A 5351-nucleotide genomic window follows, 5' to 3' on the forward strand; every position below is an offset into this window, starting at 1 on the left:
GAGGATTAGTCAACGACCTAGTTTTTCCCTCGTCAAACAATAAGTCATTGACTTTTATTGACCAGTCATGATTTGATAGAAGAAAATACCCCCAAAAGTTAGGGTTATTCAATAATAATGGAAAGTTGGATTAATGAAAGTAAATGAACCAAAGTTGGGACTAATAATAACAAATTTTCCTAAGATTGTATTCCTTACAAATTACTATACTTATTTGGTAAAGAGGTTTTTGGAATACTTTTAGCTTATTGAGCCCTATTGGATGTTTAACTAACTAGAGATGCTAATTCGGATATTTATGTGCAACGATTAGAAATTTTCCTTTCCTACTTTATGTCAAATCCTTGAACATAACATGTAACGGAGGTAGTAATAAAATCCGTTATATCAACCAACTGTCAACTAAGTATCAAACAGGGTCTATTTTATTTTAATGAAGAAATAAATGAAGGATGATACATTTCATTGATATGATCAAATCAAATATAACTCAAATTCTCAAAAAGAATGTAATACTAGGACCCGTAATAAGTAACTTCCTTATTGCTACGTCCCTTCCTTATCGAATTCTCAAGTTGATAGGGTGAGCTAAAACTTAAAAGGTTTGTACACACCATTTTTAAGTATGTATGTTAGTCCCTTCCTTATTACTACGTCAACAATGATAGTAGTGATGACACCCTTACTTTATTTCTTTCTCTTTCTCTCATTACTTGTAATTTGACCCACAAATCAAATCAAAGTGATAGGTTTTGATAGACTCCCACCATCTACTTCATATGATTAGACCTTAATTGGGTCCCTACAATTTCCTCTCTCTCCTTCTCGAGAAACAGTGTTCATCCGGTCTCCAACACTAGGCTTCTCTTGGCCCCACTTCTCACATGCTTCTATAGGACCTCTTGCCGGTTATACTCTCTCCATTTTTCCATATTTCCACATGAGTTATTGAGTTAATCAATATTTACAACTACTTCGGAGGGTCATTAGGATATTATGAGTATTATTCCGTACGGTTGTAAGTACTCTCTTCCTCAATAAAACTTCGACTTGCTTAATGTAGACATGAAAAAAGTACTTGATATGAAGTATTAAAAAAAAAAGGGTGGGTAGAGATCGCTTTAAGATAAAGAGTTTTAAAAAGTGTACCTAGGATAGGAGGTGTAAAATACTCCCTCCATTTTTAAATACTTACTTTACTTTTCTTTTTCGGCCGTTGATAAATATTTGCTCTATTTTCTTATTTGGAAAGCTTTTATAATATTTAACTCATTTCTCTCATTTAATGAACCCAACAAATATCATATTTTATTTTATATTCTCCCTCCTCTTATTTCTCCATTACTTTTTCTTTTTACAATTTTTTATTCTTCAACCAATCCCACTTATTCCATATTTTATTATTTTCTCTAATTTCTCCTAAAACTCCGTACATGGAGAACTATAGTAAGTATCTAAAAACGGAGGGAGTAGTATATAGTATAAGGTGTTTTTCAAACCAGGAATACACTACAAGTAGACCTCGCAATTTTCGACCCAACCCGCAAACCCGACCCGAACCCAACCCAACCCATTTTCTGGATCTTGAACAAAGTTTTTTACCCATAACCCGATATGACTCAAACCGGTGTAACTCGTAAATTTGTGGGTTAAACCCGACCCGAACCCAACCCCCAGCCGACGATCCGAATGGGTTTTTTTTTAATAAATAAATTTATTTAAAAATTAATATTAGTTATTGATAAAGTTTGATTGTTTGTATAGCATAGGACATTCATTTCATCTCTTTCCCATTTATCTATCTCATATACTACCTCCGGTCCATTTTAATTGCAACTTTGGGGGTCATTGCGGAGGCCGAGGCAAAACTTTTAAGGGGTTGATTAGAAAAAGTAAGAGTAAGTAATTAGGGGAGTAATATAGAGGGAATATTTGTGGTCCCATTATTTGACTTTTTTGGACCACTTAAACTTTTTTATTTTTAGAGGGAATTTCCCACCAAGAGATTCTGGCAGCATACACACATGTGGGAAAATTGTTTCCCACTTTGTTTCCCTCCCAAATTTTCACCCCAAATTCAAAAAATTTCCAACTTCCCCTAAAATTTGAATTTTTCATAGTCATTCAAACAAAATGCTCCTTATAAAAGGAGGGCATCCTTTCCAAAACCCCTTATCAAAAGAACAGTATTAGGGGAATTGGGGAGGGGTTGGGGGTAGGATAGTTAAGTTAGATTACAGCACAAACAATGTTTAGTTCATTCAAAATACAGGCAGCCCTATGAAATTACATTCATCTAAATCTAGATTAGCATTTTCCTAATTCCTAAAGTTGTGTTAGTAGATGCAGCTTCTTTAATTACAGGAATAGGCTCTGTTGAAGACCGACAAAAAAAAAACCAGCCGCCACTTCATCACCAAAAAGCCACCCTGAAAAATAAAAATTGGAGGGACTCATGGCAGAGTTCATAGATGAACTTATGAATGAGTACATTCAACATCAACAAGCATTGGATGATGAATTCATAGAAGATGCACAAATTGAAAAAGAATATGCTTGGTTGTATGATTCAGATGATGAACAAGATCGAAAACAGGAAGCCAATGATGATGGATATGATGCAGATGATGATGCAAACAATGAAGAAGCACGACACCATGTCAGAGCAAGCAGAGAAATGAATGTAGATGAGAAATGAGCACTTGTTGATGAGATTATGTTGCACATGGAGGGGGACTCACTGCCAATAGATTATGTTGATGAGATTATGTTGCATTTACAGTTGGGGGGACTCAATGCATTTTAGGGACTCAAATGCTAAGGAAGGCCATCTAGTACATGCATATATGATCAACCAGGGGACTCAGAAGGGTTGTGTTAAGCATTAAACATTTCACATGGTCCAACTAACACAAGTACAACCAATAGCAACCTAATGCACAACCATAGGACAATCATAGCACCACAAGACAAAGCACAACCTTAGCAGCACATCAGCCAAAGAACTGAGCAGAAGCCTACCACCACACAACACAGACCACAACCAACAAAAAAACAGAGCACAACCATGCCAGCACACAAGACAGAGCAGAAACAAGACAACACAGAGCACAACCATACCGGCACACAAGACAGAGCATAACCAATACAACACACAGCCCAACCCTATCAGCTTTAAAGATACAGCAGAGCCAACACATGCCACCAACAACTCACAACCAACATATTCCATAGAATATTATTGATAAGTGACTTTTATGTCACTTTTAGGGTGTTTATTGAGTCGTATTCCGGCTTACTTTCCAATAATTTCACCCTTTTTATCCTTTATTTCTATTATTTTATTATTCTTGTCTTTTATTCTTTATTTTGAGTATTTTTGTAATTTTCTATAGTTTTTAGTTTATTTTCGTGTTTTATTTTATTTTTCTTTCTTTTAATGTTTGTAGTTTAAGTCGTTAGTTTATATTTTTAATAATTTCTCTTTTTATCTCGTTTTCTTATTTATTTTAGTTTCGTATTTTATTTTATTTTATTTTATTTCATTTAATTTTATTATTTCTTTAGTTTTAGCATCTTATTTTATTTTACTTTATTTTACTTTATTTTATTTATTTTATTTTATTTTCCAATTCACCCTCGTGTTGTTTTTGGTTGTAGGCGTTCCGGGTTTCAAAGTCAAGTTTGTGTTCGGGGTCCAAGGTTCGAGCAAACTTCACAATGCCCCTAACCGACCTAGCTGCTGCCCACCTCTTAACCTACACCACACAATCCCTTAACCTCCACCACACCATCCCTTAACCTCCACCACACCATCTCAACAACACCACCACAGCACTACACCAGCCACCTCCCTCAACCTCCATCTCACACCCATCAGCCCCGCAATTCCCCTGCTTCACCTCGCAATACCACCACACACCTTCAATCACACCAACACATCAGCCGCAACCAATTCACCAATTACTCCAATCCATAGCCACGCAAAACCACCAAAATCACCACCCACAGCGCCCCTGCTCACCTCACACCAAGAACCACCAAAACGCCTCCAATCAGCTTCGCAACTCACCCCACACAACACCAATTTCCAGCCACCGCAACCAATTCACCCAAGCAAACACCAGCCACCACAAAACCGCCTCCAATCGCACCTCCCCTGCTCCCTCAGCTCACAATCAACCACCACGCGATTCTCACCAACAAACCCAATTACAGCAGCCACGATTGGTCCCAACTCATCCCCGCATCACCAAACCGCAATCAATTGGCCCGAATTCGAAATTGCAGCAACCCATACATCGCGGCCGCGCAGCCCTGTCAGAAAGCGCACACAATTGGAGTCCAAATTCAGAGTCGAGGCAGTAAGTTTGTGCGACCTCTTTGCGGGCGCGCATTCGTGGGTCAATCACGAGCTTTTCACGTGATTTTAATGAGAATTGGATGGCCACGATTTGGAGATGCTAAATGATTGTGGTTGATGAGCGGTGGTGATTGTGTGATAATTGATGCGTGGTGATGGTGATGCAAATCAGAGCAGCGAAGATCGAAAGAGAAAAGGAATTGGGAAGCCGATTTGTTTCGTGGGTTTGTATGGAATTTGTTGGGTTTTGGTTTTTGTTTTCTTTTTCCTTTTTTTCTTTTCATTTTCTTTTATTTTATTTTATTTTTAGTTTAGTTTTATTTTTGGTTTTTAAGTTTAGTTATTTTAATTATTTTAGTTTAGTTTTTATTTCTTTTTAGTTTTCTCTTTTACTTTATTTTATTTAGCCTTGTATTATAAATACCCCTTTGGGGGTTATTTTTCCATAACTTTCATTTTTAACATTAGTTTAGCCTAGATTAGATTAGTTTAGCCTTTATTTTCTCTCTCTTAGGGTTAGGAGTAGTTTAGAGAGAGAAAGATTGGATTTTTCATGGAGTTTTTGGGATTTTGAAGAAGCAAATTTGTGGATTTTTCCTCTCATAAATTCAATGAGTTTTCCTAACTTTCTCTCACCTTTATTGCTTTCATTTATTATTGTTTTTGCTTATTTATTTGTTTATTTGAGTAGATTAATTAGTTTAGTTGTTGATTCTTGCTTTTATTATTATTTTACCTTGTTTTCCATATTTTTGTTCATTATGTTAGTTTAGGTTTTGTTCTAGGGAAATGGATGAAGGTTATGTTAATTAATTTGATGATTGATTGTGGTTAGTATGAAATTGTTTCTTGATTATTGTGTATGGATGATGCTTTTATGGATTAGAATCTTTCTAGCTAATTGATTCTATGCTTTTAATTGTGTTTTCAATCAATTGTGCGAAAGTGAGTTGTTTGAGAACCCTAAATTCCTCCATATCTTTGCTAG

Source organism: Chenopodium album, chromosome 7 (genome assembly GCF_948465745.1).
Source record: "Chenopodium album chromosome 7, dcCheAlbu1.1, whole genome shotgun sequence".
Taxonomy (NCBI): Eukaryota; Viridiplantae; Streptophyta; class Magnoliopsida; order Caryophyllales; family Amaranthaceae; genus Chenopodium; species Chenopodium album.